This window comes from Labeo rohita, chromosome 18, assembly GCF_022985175.1.
Source record: "Labeo rohita strain BAU-BD-2019 chromosome 18, IGBB_LRoh.1.0, whole genome shotgun sequence".
Lineage (NCBI taxonomy): Eukaryota > Metazoa > Chordata > Actinopteri > Cypriniformes > Cyprinidae > Labeo > Labeo rohita.
In genome coordinates, this window is record NC_066886.1 from 22,315,067 (window position 1) to 22,330,716 (window position 15,650).

Below are 15,650 nucleotides of genomic sequence, written 5' to 3' on the forward strand. Positions count from 1 at the left end.
GTATTTTATATATTTACACTTAGTTTTCAATTTATTTGCTATTAATAACTGGATATTCCTGGTTAGATACACTATACCCTTTGCTGGTTTATGCTGGTCCTTAGCTGGTTTAAGATGGTCCTTTGCTGGTTTTTGCTGGTCATGTTGCTGGTCAAGGACCAGCATGAACCAGCAAAGGACCAGCATGAACCAGCAAAGGACCAGCATAACCCAGCTAAGGACCAGCATAAACCAGCAAAGGACCGGCTTAAACCAGCATCAAAACCTACCTAACCAGCATTCCAGCATCAAAACATACCTACCAGCATATGCTGGTTTTTTCACCAGGGACTTGTTACGGCTCGGAATTTTCCGGTTAGCGTTCAGCGCACTTAGATACAGACAGTTTCTCATGAGAACGCAGATTATTACTACATTTAAGGGCTGGCATTTCTTAAAAATAAATAAACGATTAATCATATTCTCTGCTTTAACATGAATCATATTCAACCTGCTGAAAGGTTACTATAAATTTCCCTTTGGTATTTGCATTCTGAATAATAAATAAATATATTTCCCCACTAACCTGCCGTATTCTCATGAACAGTTTTTCTTTTACTGATCATATTTTATACCTGATGAATGTGCATTTTTTAAATAAGTTTGACTAATAAACACCCTTACGAAAATTAACCATGGTTTTACTATAATAAAAGCGCCAGTATTTTTCCCATTTTTCCCATTTGTATAACAGCACTTTCACTACAAATAGCCTACCATCGTTAAACTATGGACAGTGTAGTAAAACCCGAGTTAAGTTGTGGGTATAAGGTTTAACTTAAATTGCAGTTTTGAGTTCGGAAAATTCTGTACTCAGTAATCATCAGAATATGTCTTCTCCTGTCTCTGAAAATTTCCGAATTTAAAATCATCCCGCGAAATCGCATTTTATTAGGTGTTTAAGTCAACTAGATGATTACAGCGCATTGAAAATGTACATAACCGTAATTCTCCCTTGGTAGCACTAGAGGTCGCTCACACAAACTCACACACACACACACACCCACACAAAGAGAGAGAGAGAGAGAGCAGAACAACACATAGCAGCTACTATATAACGTGCGTATATCCAAGTAAATACTGACGGCTGCCATCGATTATTTATCAGGCTTTTGGGATGATGGTAATAGTGAATGAAGAAGAAGCGCTGCTGAAGCTACATAAAGCGTAAGGTAAACAATATCGCAAATTAAATTTAGATGTGATGCTAAGTGGTTAAGTTAGCGCAGGCTGCCTAACGTTACATTTAAGTGTGTCTGTTGTCACCATAAGCTGATTGTGTATCATGCAAACCTTCATTCTTTGTCAGGTTGACTAATATGTACTGATGTCAAGCTGAACATTTTATGCAGTTACTGGCTTTATCGGTGTTGTTTTCACGTGACGGTTGTCGCTGGTTAATAGCACTATGGTGATTATGTATCTCATGCTAACACATGTGATATTAGTTAAATACATACTACCCGTTCAAACATATAATTTATTTTGTTGTTTAAGTGTTAATGTACAGTTTCGCTAGCTGTCATTCAGATCTTGATCTGCATTAAAAACATAAATCACAGTTAAATGAGAGCTAACACGAAAGTCAAAATGTATAATGGGATTGGATACTCTTTGTTATTAAATGGCTTTGAAATTGTGCGCCTTTATGTACTAATAATTGACTATCAGTGGAACAAAATCAACAAATACATATCAAATAGTGACACACTAGCAGGCTGCTTTCTAAATTTTTATAGCACTAACAGAATACAGATCTATACTCAAAAAAAAAAAAAAAAAATCAATAACAAAGATAATTGAGAATCTGTTAGGCACAGTGCAGTATAAATAGAGTGAAGTATAAAGTAATATGTAATAGTAAATATTATATGTAGTATAAATTGTAATAATATAGTCATTAATAATATAGTGAGTACAGTAAATTAATGAGTAATACAATACTATAGTAAAATAATAATAGAGAAATAAAAGCAAATATGTAACATCAAGTGTAGAATAATACAGTATAATACAAAAATAGTAATAAGTAATAAATTACAGTCAAATGAAATCAGCAGCAACAATTCACCTTTGCACAGCACAGAAGAGCACAAACTTGCCATTAAGGAATATTTACAGATTTTTTGACAAGATACAGAGGTGGCATTAATGCATTTCATAATAACAGTGTTATGAGATTAATGTTTTAAATATAAAGTTTCGAATATAGAAATATTACAATTTAAATGACTCAATTTATACTTTAAAAATAAAACTGAAACCTCCAGTAGGTAGGTGGAAAGTCAAAGTATTTGTGACGGAATAATTCATTCAATCGATTCAAAAACGTAGATTCATTCATAAACGAGCTGTGAGACTATACATGCGCAGCAGCTCAGCTGTGACTTTGTTTGGAAATATTTTTGTTGACGAAATAGAGGACAATCAGACAACAGTGTTCCTAAAATATAAGTTACTTAATATTAACTATCAAAAATTTATAAAACTGTTGTATAAATTCAGTTTCACTTTTGCAAGCCCCCAACTGTCACTTGTCTTAGTTCATCGCACTCTTACAAACGTGCATTTTAATTAATGAAGCTCTCTACACTGCATAATAAATCTATTATTTACATCGTCTCTACACTTTGTTATAATGAATTACGAAAAAAAAAACCTGCAGTCTGCTTTCACAATCTGTGCTGTAAGGAGCAGGACGCGCACCAATAGAGAAGCATTTCTATTAGCTGCAGTCTGCAGGTTTTATGGCAAAAGACAGCATTGCGCAGCGAAACAGACAAATATTATGCTACGTTTTTAGTCTGCATTGCGCTATACGTTTATATGCAGAACTGGGATCGCTTTTGTAGACTTTCGAATGGATAAAAAAGAGAAATCACTTTAATTTCTAAATACACCTAACCAGTTGGAACTCCCCACGCGCCGTCCCCCCACGTAATTATTATATCATTAAATAGAAGGTAGCCCATAAAAACCTGCCAAGTCACAGGGATCAAGTCCAAGTCAAGTCTCGAGTCATTGCTGTCAGAGTCGAAGTTGAGTCGCAAGTCTTCTTTTATTATGTCGAGTCAAGTCACAAGTCCTCAAATTTGAGACTGGAGTCCAAGTCAAGTCTTGAGTCATGTGACTCGAGTCCACAACTCTGTTGTTAACTTGATAATAGTATTAGTATTATAATAATAATATGGCAGAGGTCTCCAATCCTGCTCCAACACACCTGTCGGTAATTGTCAAGTAAACCTAAACAACTTTGAATAGAGGGTATGCATGTGATGTCACCGTCAGCTGAAGTGACTGTGTATCCAGATTCCAGCCACTGAATGGCAAAAAGACTGAATGGCAGCATTAGTTTTAAGCGTGAATGCTGTGACAGAACACACAAAACACATCTAAAATGAGAAAGAGCTTTCAACTGACTGTACAAATAGTTTTATATTTTTACAATTAGGGGTATATTTTTACAGACTGCCGAAAGCTACAGAAAGAAGAAGCAAATGGATCCCTGCAATTCAGTGGCGGGCCATGCATTTAACACCTAGGCCTTCAGTGGCATCCTACATGAATTATTCAACATCTTAATATCATCATAATGATGCCACGGCTATAGAAATAAATATTATACAGAAATGCAGTATAACAGGGCATTGCGTCAGACAGCTATCTCATGTAGCGAGAATGAATGCTATTACTAAGGCAAGAAACCCAATTAAAACAATTCAGCAAGTTGCCACAGCTGTGCAACGTACAGTACATCAGCTGAAGCATTAATGACAGATATACAATTCTTACAAGCACTTATTAATTCAAATGTATACATTACAGATAACATTGGTATAAAACAAATAAGGCAATTACATGTGTTTTAAAGTTGACCTAACAATTTATTGTGCTCTTACTGCTTTCCATCTTCACGATTCTACCCGCCAGTCTGTCAGCACGCTGCGGAAGAAAAATGCTAGTTAGCAAAGCTTTACCGGGAAAGTCATCAAGTACCATTAAAATAATTCATACAGGACGATTAAGAAAAGTGTATACATGTGTTTTAACGTATGCCAATTTAACGTCCCCCGAGAACACTCATCTTCATGCTGAGTCTCCTCACCAGTCTGCCTCTTCCGGCTAAAAAGACCCGTTAAAACAGCTCAACTCCGGAACTGAGAGATTCTTACAGAAACCTAAACGTGGCTTTATATCTTGCAAATAACATCAGAATACAATGCATAAAACATATAAGAAAGTCAAAAATGAAAATTAACCTACCATACTCTAGTAGTTTTGGATCTTCACAATGAGTCTGTCACAGAGCCACTGTGTGTGGTTGTTTTTCACGGTCATTTAATGTTAGCACTAATGTTGGTGAATATTTTACCAGAATGCACTGAAAATCGGCAATAATATACTGTACACAGCGTATACATTAAGAAACCTGAGAAACAGTAATAATATGTAAAAAACAAAAATGAAAACAAAAGTGATGCTGATTGCTAGCTCTGTCTACTAGTACGCTCTGACCATCCAATCAAAAGACGAGAAAATGCAGATGTTATCGTACGCCTGCTAGATGGCCCTGGTGCTGCCAACTTGAAATCTGATTGGTTAAAACAGTGGTTTCATTGCCATTAGTTTTTAGCTACAGACGCCTGCACTGTTGATTCTGAAGGCCTTAGGCAGATTTCACTGACTCTGGCAACATGATTGCTGAAATTTGATCGGATAAAAGCTCTAATAAAAACATACACTACTGGAAGCAGCGCAACCAAGAGAAAAGCTATGAAATGCAGAGAATAGACTATTAGAAATAATTGAATACACATTAATGGAAAAATGTATTAAAACTAAGTCAGTTCCCTATCTGTCGTACACTCCGAGTTGTGTCGAGTAGTGTACGACACTAGGGGTCGCTCTTGGGAGCCCAAACACCTCTGACAGTATAAAAACAGGCCAATGAAAATTGGGTGTGCAGATTTGCATAGCTGGCCACGCCCCGTTCATCCGGGTATAAATAGGGCAGCGTGTGCATCTGCTCACTCGTTCTGTTTTTCGGAGCCGAATGCAGCTTCTCTGCGTGAGAAGCGGCAACATTCACCTCTTCGTCGTTGGATCTACGGCACAGACAGCGGTCTCTCCCTTCTCTCTAGCACGGCTGGGTGTGCGAGAGTCCCCTGGGTGCGTCGACGGCGATCTTCAAGAGAAACTTCTCTAAAAAGAGCAAATTTCTCTAAAAGAGCTAGCACAAACGGTTTGTGTGTTTCACTATGCCTTTCCGTTTGTGCCCTTCTGGTTGCGGATTCTACCTCTCCCCTAACGATCGGCACGATCGCTGTGTTCAATGCCTGGAGCGTGGGCATGCGGAAGCAGCGTTCGCTGATGGTGGTTGCCAAGCTTGCGAGAAACTGCCATTAAGCACGCTTCGTTCGAGACTCGGTTTCTTTACGAAGAAGCCGCGGCTCGCCCCAGCTGCTTCCCGCTCCGGTCCTTCTACCCCCGGGTATGAGGCCGCGGCGGGCGCTGGGGATGAACGAGAGGAATCGAGCGATGTTTTGCCGGGTGCTTCCCCGAAAACCGCTCGCTCCGAGTGTTTACCGATGGAGTGTCCGGATGACTTTGAAAACTCGTCTCAGTATGGGTTGGATTTGTTATTCGGCGCTCCTGCTGGGGAAAAGGAGGATGCTGCTGCATCGGAGGGAGAGCGCGAGCCGTCAGAGGTTGACGTCACGGCTGATTTCGCCGCTCCGGCGGCCGGATCTCAGTCGATGGCGGATGCCGAAATGGCCGCCGCACTTCAGCGGGCAGCCAGAGAGACTTGTGCCCGCAAAACGCCGCCTCCTGGAGGGGCCAACCGAAACTCCCGTCCAGGGCCTGTAAGTTTTCGTCTACTCTCGTAGCGAAGGCTTTTTCGGCCTCTGGGCAAGCCGCGTCCGCCCTGCACGCCATGGCAATCCTGCAGGTCTACCAAGCCAAGGTTTTAAAAGATCTGCACGAGGGTGTTCCCGACCCAGAGCTGGTGCAGGAATTGCGCTCGGCGACTGACTATGCTCTACGAGCTACGAAGGTCGCGGCGCAGGCTCTGGGGAAGGCGATGTCCACTATGGTGGTCCAGGAGCGCCACCTGTGGCTAAACCTGGCAGAGATGCGAGATGCCGAGAAGGTTCGCTTTCTCGACGCTCCCATCTCCCAGGCTGGTCTCTTTGGCGAAACCGTGGAGGAATTTGCACTACAATTTTCCACGGTGAAGAAGCAGACGGAGGCCATCAAGCACATCCTGCCTCGGCGTGTGGCGAGCTCCAGCCCAGCTCCGCCGAGGCAGCAACCCCCGCCTGCTCCGCGCCGAGGGAGGCCGCCTACGAGAGCAGCTCAGGACCCGCGACCTGCCGGTCTGCTTCGCCAGGCTTCGAAGCAGTCCTGAGACGGGCCGCCCAGGGAGGAGGGATCGCCTGACCTGTCCGGATCCGCACTCGACGAGGGGACGAGCGCTGGATTCGGCTTCCAACCACATGGTCAATAAAAGAGCAATTTCTTTCTTCTCTGGGCGTTACACACAGCACTTCCGACCCTCTGCTCGACGGTCTGGTGCTGTGTCCTCCATCCAGGACATGCGGTCACACACCCACTGTGTTCCCCCATGTCCTGAAACATCGAGCTTGTTCGGACGATTTCCCCTCTCGGGGGAATCCTCTGGTCAGCTCTCATGGCACAAATTTGCTGGGTGTGGCAGCCAGTGGGTCCCGGGGCTTCTTATCTCCGGCCACGCACTGCCCTCCCAGCCACACGTCCCCCATCCCTGGTGCATCGGGTGTAACTCCTTTGAGACCCCTAGCGGAGAATATTTCGGGTTGGCTGAATATCCCCAACCTTTCCCGCTGGCTCCTCAGGACCATCCGACTCGGCTACGCTATCCAGTTTGCACGACGTCCTTCCAAGTTCCGGGGTGTGTTAGCTACCTCAGTGCGAGGTAGCAGCGCCACGGTTCTTTGTGCGGAGATCGCAGTCCTTCTGGCGAAGGGTGCGATAGAAACTGTCCCCTCAGCCGAGATGAGGAAAGGGTTTTACAGCCCCTACTTCATTGTACCCAAGAAGGGTGGTGGGCTCAGGCCAATTCTGGACCTGAGGATTTTGAATCGGACCCTACACAAGCGCCCGTTCAAAATGCTAACCCTCAAGCACCTTTTCACGTGCGTCAGGGCTCAGGATTGGTTTGTGGCGATAGACTTAAAGGACGTGTACTTTCATGTCTCGATTCTTCCAAGACACAGGCCGTTCCTGCGGTTTGCCTTCGAAGGACGGGCGTATCAGTACAGAGTTCTTCCCTTCGGCCTCTCCCTGTCTCCCCTCATCTTTACAAAGATAGCGGAGGCTGCCCTAACCCCTCTCAGGGAAATAGTTGCAGACGCGGATGCCCATCTCGACGACTGGTTAATCCTAGCTCACTCGTTGGAGTTAGTGTGCACGCACAGGGAGGTGGTTCTCAACCACTTGGCTCAGTTGGGACTCCGGGTCAACTGGGAAAAGAGCAAACTCTCCCCAGTGCAGAGGATCTCTTTTCTCTGTGTGGAACTGGACTCAATCAGTATGTCGGCACGTCTCTCCCCGGAACGTGCACAGTCAGTGCTGAGGTGTGCGGCGACACTCAGATGCAGGTCTATGGTCCCCCTAAAACAGGTTCAGAGGCTTCTAGGGCACATGGCATCCGCAGCCGCGGTCACACCGCTGGGTTTGATGCACATGAGACCACTGCAACACTGGCTACATACTCGAGTCCCGAGATGGGCATGGCGCAGAGGCACGCTCCGTGTGGGCATCACACCGTCGTGTCGCAAAACTCTCAGCCCTTGGACGGACCTTGCGTTCCTACGGTCAGGAGTACCCTTGGAACAAGTGTCCAGACGCATCGTTGTCACCACAGATGCCTCCAAGACAGGCTGGGGCGCTGTTTGCAACGGGCAAGCAGCTTCCGGGGTCTGGACGGGCCCCCGACTGCTTTGGCACATCAACTGCCTAGAGTTGTTGGCAGTGCTGTTGGCCCTGAAGAGGTTCCGACCTTTGGTTCAGGGCAAGCATGTGTTGGTCTGGTCAGACAACACAGCGACTGTAGCCTACATCAACCACCAGGGCGGTGTACGCTCCTTTCGCATGTCACGACTCGCCCGCCATCTCTGGTTATGGAGCCAACACAGACTCAGGTCTCTTCGGGCCACTCACATTCCGGGCGAAGCCAACCGTGTGGCCGATTCTCTGTCACGCCAAGTTTCGCTCGGAGGCGAGTGGAGGCTCCGCCCCCAGGCGGTCCAGCTGATTTGGGATCGATTCGGCCAGGCACAAGTAGATCTCTTTGCCTCACCGGAATCCACCCACTGCCAGTTGTGGTACGGGCTATCCGAGGCTCCCCTCGGGATAGACGCACTGGCACACAGCTGGCCAAAGAACCGGCTCAAGTATGCGTTTCCCCCAGTGAGCCTCATCGCACAGACCCTGTGCAAAGTCAGGGAGGACAGGGAACAGATTCTCTTGGTGGCTCCTTTCTGGCCCCACAGAACCTGGTTCTCAGACCTGGTGCTCCTGGCATCAGCCCCTCCCTGGCGCATTCCCCTGAGGAAGGACCTCCTCTCTCAGGGGAAGGGCACAATTTGGCACCCGTGCCCAGATCTCTGGAACCTCCATCTATGGTCCCTGGACGCGACCAAGAGGACTTCAGAGACCTTTCACCATCAGTGGTAAACACTCTCCTACAGTATGACCTGAAATGGCGCATATTTGTGAACTTGGTGTTCCTCTCGAGGGGAGGACCCACGGAGGTGTGGCGTCGAGTCAGTGTTATCCTTCCTCCAGGGGGGCCTGGACAGGCACCTTTCTGCCTCAACACTCAAGGTTCATGCGTGCCTAGAATTCGGACCGGCAGACTCTCACGTTGTCCTGAGACCCCGGCCTGGATACGTGCCCAAGGTCCCCACCACTCCCTTCAGAGATCAGGTGGTGACCTTGCAAGCCATCTCTTCCCAGGAAGATGATCCCAACCTGACCTTGTTATGCCCAGTCCGTGCCCTGCGCATTTACTTGGAACGAACTCAACCCTTCAGACGTTCGGAACAGCTCTTTGTCTGTTATGGAGGACAGCAGAAGGGGAAGGCTGTCTCCAAACAGAGGATTTCCCACTGGTTAGTGGACGCAATCCGGATGGCCTACGAGGCCAGAGGTTTACCCTGCCCACTAGGAATAAGAGCGCATTCAACCAGGGGCGTCGCTGCTTCGGCAGCTCTTGCAAACGGGGCCTCATTAACAGACATCTGTCGAGCTGCAGGTTGGGCTACACCAAATACATTCGCCAGATTTTACAATTTGCGCATGGAGTCAGTTTCAGCTAGAGTCTTGAACGCAAGCACTTGACTTAAGCACACTGGTCGGTGTAGAGCTTGCTCAAAGCGCTTCCCTAATTGGTGATTACGCTTCTAAGTTTCAGTAGGTTTCCTGATGTGAACCCTGGACTCCTCCCTCCATCATTGGCACTTCCAGACGTGGCAGAGTTTTGCGGAGGAACTCGCTGCTAACTCCAGCATAAGGTATGAACACTGTTTATTCATGATTGGAGTTGTGCCCCATATGTAGTGGCTCCTCAGGCGGCCCCATGTGTGTATTTTCCACCTATAGCTCATTATGGTGCGGTGTTTCCCCTGAGATCAGGTTGGTCTCTAAGGTCCTAGGTTTGGCTGTCTCCCTTACGTGAGGCCCATCCTGGGTCCCATACCTAACAATTTTCACTTATACCTCCCCTCTGGGCAGGTTGTGATCTCCGTAGTGCCTCTTTCCCTCGGGAAACAGTCACTTCCCCAACGTCCACCAAGACGCTCAGCCGCTCCACTGAGACAGGCCCGGCTGCAGGACACTGCTGTAACAGGTCAGTTCTTGGACGTTGGAAGGTCACGAAGAGGTGAGTCGCACTTATGTTAACACGCTGGTTTGTTACTATCTGCGCCCGGTCACTCGTGACACGGCCAGACTTGTGGCGTGATTTGACAGGGGACCCCTAGTGTCGTACACTACTCGACACAACTCGGAGTGTACGACAGATAGGGAACGTCTCGGTTACGTATGGTAACCCTCGTTCCCTGATGGAGGAAACGGAGACGTTGTGTCTCCCATGCCACAACTCTGGACTGTCTCTGAGTGAGTTGAGACGCTCGGCTCCTCACATCAGAACGAGTGAGCAGATGCACACGCTGCCCTATTTATACCCGGATGAACGGGGTGTGGCCAGCTATGCAAATCTGCACACCCAATTTTCATTGGCCTGTTTCTATACTGTCAGAGGCGTTTGGGCTCCCAAGAGCGACCCCTAGATTCGTACACTACTCGACACAACGTCTCCGTTCCCTCCATCAGGGAACGAGGGTTACCATACGTAACCGAGACGATTCTGATAGTGTTTAGGCCAGTTTAACACCCTTTAGTTTACACTGATAAACGTTTGTTAGATGACCAGAGACAACATTACTACAATACATTGTAACACCGAGTCGAAATGTTCAACAGCCCAGAAGGAAAACTGTGTAGCGCTAATAATGCACGGGAGATGAGAAGATGGCGTATTTTTCCAGAGTTTAATAAAACGCCTCACGCGCATCCAACTTAGGTCACTAACAGAAAGGAAATAAATAAAATAAAGACAGACAGATGTCGGTAGAGCGAATCATCTCTTCACCTCCTTTCCAGAACGTACAGACACGTTATGCACATGCACAGTTGTCAGTGTGCCACAAAACTTCCATAAATGCTCTAGCAGTTGTTACAACATCATATGTCATTAACTGTGAAAACACTTTACAGTACAGTTAGTAAAAGTATTACAATACCAGGAAAGAAGATCAGGTTTTTGATGTTTGCCTGCCATTCTCGCTCTTTCTGCAAAGCGTACATGAACGTGCTGATGACGTATGCTGCCTGTGCGAACAGGGTGCGCTAATGTATGCTAATACATATGTTGACAGGCAGGTAGGACAGCCTATCGTAGTGTTCGGACCGAACATTTTGATTGGACAAACATTTCTTGGTCCTTCAACAGAATATGTGAAACTGTCGTAATAGACACCACTGAATCGTTGTCATTTAGGAAGAAGATTGCCTTGGTGTTTGAATAGAGATCGCGATCTTTTTACGATTAATCATGCAGCTCTAACGTAAACTGCTAAATGTTTTGCGAGGATATTGTCACATTCTCGCGAGACCAGTCAGATCTCGATTAATCGTTAAAAGGTTGTGATCTTTATTCAAACACCCAGGCCTAAATGACAACAACTTAGCGGTGTCTATTACGGCTGTTTCACATCGCGCTGCTTATACTCCACTGACGCTTACGACCTGAAAAGACATAAAATTTGCATTCATGCTGCTGCTGATCCAAAAAGAGCTACACAAACAGTCTTTTCAACCAGATAATGATCATTATTTTTGTGTTACAGGCATTTAAATGACAGAGGTACTGGGCTAAAAAGCTATAGTTTCTGTATAAACACTTATTGTCTATAGTAGCGATCAAAACAAAAGCATCTTAACACTTATCCACTTCCGCCAGGAAGTGGCAACAACTGCACGTTAAAAAAAGTATTCATCATTGAATCATTCTTTCAGGAGATTCCAATAGTGAAACCAGTCTTTAATTGAGACACTGACACTTTTTACAATTTTGTTCCAATATATTTTTTTAAGCAATGCACATTTTGTCAGAACCACTTGTAAATTACTTTATTTTGTTTAGATTAATCTGATCTTTCTTTTCTTCAGAGTCGTGAGAGAATCGTGATCTCTAATGTTTTTTTAAAAAATCATGATTTTCAATGTATCCAGAATCATGCAGCTTTAGTTTACATGTTTGTTACTGCATATAATTCAGTAAAATAGAAGTTTAACTTCATAAAGTACAAGTTCATATCAAAATGCAAAGAAAGATTCTTAAATCCTCAGGCAGGTGTGTTAGGCATGTGTGTTGGATGTTGGATGGAGGTGTGTCTGCAGATCGGGTTCCTGCCTCCCCCTAGGGTTTATATGTGGATATACTAGGAAATTCTTGGCAGTGGGCAAATATTATTATTATTATTATTATTACTATTATTATTGGGAAATGGGGGAGGGGGAGGGGAGGAGGAAGGAAAGAGAAAATCGCTTAAAGAAAGAAATACTCTCAACATCCACAATACTCATCAGTCCCAACCTATATATTAATGTGAGTTCTGTGTTTTCTTGTGACCGGCTTGATTTATGTTGTCTTGTCTTTGTTATTCTGTATGTGTCTTTCATGTATTCTTTGTATGCATATTAATAAAAAAAATAAGTATAAAGTTTAGCATGTACAATTAAATAATAATGCATTAAATATTAGGGGTGCTCCGATTGATCGGCTACCGATCACTATCGGTCTATAATCGCTTGGGGATGTTTGATCGGCGATCTCTAAAAAGGCCGATCTCATAAAACGATCTAAAGCTGATGACGCGCCTGCCGTGATATGCAACGGCACCGTCGCAGTCTCTTTTCGGTGCGGGTAAAACAATTATAATGCTGAAGGTGAGGTACAATTCATATTTCTTCATTAAATAACTTATAAAGTAATTTGAAAACCTTATGCGAGACTTAATTTTACAAACAACACGAGTGAATGACCGCGCGCCCTCTCTCTTTCACTCTTAAAAGTGCGCAAATGACTTCCAATGACTTCCACCACATCGCGTCAGACTATAAGCGAGCTGCACAGTTGACACAGGAATTGTTACTTGCACAATAGAATCAGTGTCACATCATCGCTAAAGTTTGTAAACTGCATTTCTTTTTAATTCTTTCCAGTATTTAACCATTCAGCGCTCGCGCGCTCTCCTGGAGACTGGCGCTCATGCACACTTGAAGCGTACACACATAACGCCACGTTCACATACCTCCGTTTGCATATGTTTTTTTTTTCCGCGCTCATGCTAACAGTGTGTTCAAGCTCCACACGGTTGAGGTCTGGCAGTGCGTTCCAGGAACGGTTTATCTGCAGCAGTGTAAAGTGACAGCGCATTGTTTGCGGTAAATATGAACAAGGATTGACACGAAAATGTCATAATTACACCATAAATGCATATCATTAAAGTCTACTGTGTTTCACAGTCAACACATATGGGCTTTTGGCTAGGTTTAAAGGAAAAGAGCGCTTTTAGATAAGGCAATAATCGATCGTGGAGGTAGGAAAACAAAGTTGTTTATTAACAACAGGATTGCTTGTAATAAAGATTTAAAAAACAAAAAAAGGCAGTAGAACTGCCTTTCTGTCAATGGTAAGTTTTTAATTTAGAATGTTTGTGATAACGTAAGAAGAGTAGTTTAAATGTTTTGCCACTTGCTTAAGCAACTTAATACATAAATCTAGAAGAAAACGCAAAAGTAAAATGCATTTAATAATGTGTTGCTTATAATTATTGTGTTTAAACACATCTATGAAAGATTACTGTACTGTGTAAAAAAAGAATCACAATGCTGAAAAAGTATTTTCAATAACAATGCATAAACACTTGAACACTGCATGATCAAACATTTAGGTGAGATAAATATATATTTAAAAAAAAGTCTAAATAATGCTCCCCTGCACCCCTCAAATCACAAAAAAGAAAGAAAGAAAATCAGACCCTGAATAAGTGTCTTAAAATCCTGATTGGAGTATCTCTATAAATAATTCTACATCATTAATAGAAGGCTTCAAAAAGATCTGTATCGGTGATCAGATACAAATACGGCCTCAAAAAATCCTGATCGGAGCACCTCTTTTAAATATTTTAAAATATTATGAGATTTTTTTTTTTTTTTTTTTTTTTTTTTTTTTTTTTAATTGCTTCAAGTTGTAGAAGCTGCTATATATTCAGCCAACACAGACTTGTTGCTGCTGTGGTTTTGTTACTCTGAATTTACTTTGCATTATTGCACAGCTCTATTTTGACATCGGCTTGTCAGATAGTTTGTTCCGTCCATTGCTAGTTATCAGTAGCTATGTTTCCATCCACCTATTATTTTTATTTCTATATTAAACAGCAGGCTCCAAAAATTAGATAACATGACTGTGTTTTGCCTGCACGCTCTGAAGCTCGGAATTTATTGTACACAAACATTATTATATACAGTGTCTTCTCCTACTGCAGCAAATAAAAATTTTCCTTGTGATATTTAGCACAAGTTAATCAGGAAGTGACGATTTTGTTTTATTTAACTCACTGGATGGAAATTGTGCTTTATTCACAAATGTTTAATGTGATTTTCCAGTTTTGCGCAAGAAATTCGTAAATTACTTTAAACCCAGCGGCCAGCCCAGCACGTTCCGCGCCCTGTGTAAAAGGGCCATATGTCGGACCAAAGACTAAAGGGACTTTCGTCAGACCCACAGATACATGTAATGAGAAAAGTTAACATTCACATTTTAGTTAGAAGTTTCCGGCCGATGTCAATTTTTTAAAAAAGTTCCAAAACTGGCCCAATTACCCGGCCGGCCGATCAGTCGGTCAAAACCGCTACACTGTCTCAACCTGTACTGCCATGTTTCCTGAAGTGCTTGAATGCGCCACAATTGCCCTGGAACTGGCCTGCAGTAGGATTGTTATTCTAGCCCCCTAAAAAACAAACACACACAGGCATACACACAACAATTAATAATTCACCCAAAACCTTTTTAAAGACAATTTATAAAATCCCTACCTGATCCACCAATTAAATTGAATCCTGGTCAAAGGATGCTGTAATATTTTTTTCCACTGTACTTAAGCATAAAAAAACATAATATGTTTGCAGATATTTAGCAAAAACAATACTAAGTTCACTTGTAGTAAGTGCTAAAAAAGTAATGCTACAACCAGGTATTCTACTTTGAAATGTGTATTCCATGTTGGAATGTCTGTTTTTGTTTGGTTTGTGTGGATCTGGGCATAAAAATACGTTAATAACAAACAAACAAACAAAAACATTAAAAAAATCATAAGTTAGAAGTAACAGGCTATTTTCTATCCTGTTCTGGTGGGGTACATTCAAGACTCGCAGGTAAACGGCCACTGCTATGATTGGCTAACAGTTTTGCTTATAAAAATAACAGATGGATGCTACTGTGATGTACTCTAAAAACAACATGGGTCATTTGGGTTAAAAACATGTAATTACTCAGTATGTATCAAACTGTCTGGAACAGACAATACAGTAGTGGTAAAAAAAAAAAACCTTTACTCAAACATGTGTTGCAACATCACTGTTGGATCCAATATAGTCAGACTCAGCACTGCATCATCTTTTACTTTTAGTCTCTCTAAACAGCCTGCATTATACTGTCTTGTTTAAAAATTAATCTGTAGTAAAGTAATTGTACCCTGTGTTTACATCAGACACGTTAAGTGCAACATGACTATAGACAACAGAACCCATTATAATCTGTGATTCTGTCTACACTGGATGGATTGACATAACAAACCCCCGACAGTAAACTGATGCCCCATTCTATTTCTGACATACTCCAAGCATTCGCGCTGCTTCTGACCTGAAAGAGAAATGGATTCATGACATGACGCAGCAGTGTTCACGTCTGAGAAGGAAGGCAATTTAAAGACTCTGCTGGT

At 43.5% G+C, this 15,650-nt stretch overlaps 1 protein-coding gene across 2 annotated transcripts in view; it reads left to right on the forward strand.

Moving 5' to 3' along the window:
* The first annotated feature begins 1,047 nt into the window (after positions 1–1,047).
* The window catches only part of def8 (differentially expressed in FDCP 8 homolog), a 169,262-nt gene continuing 154,659 nt past the window's right edge, over positions 1,048–15,650 (forward strand). Inside the window, exon 1 of one of the 2 annotated variants that reach the window (XM_051134718.1) lies at positions 1,048–1,211. The gene's annotated coding sequence lies outside the window, so the exon portion shown is untranslated. The remainder of the gene's footprint in view (positions 1,212–15,650) is intronic. The other variant, XM_051134719.1, reaches the window with a different exon arrangement.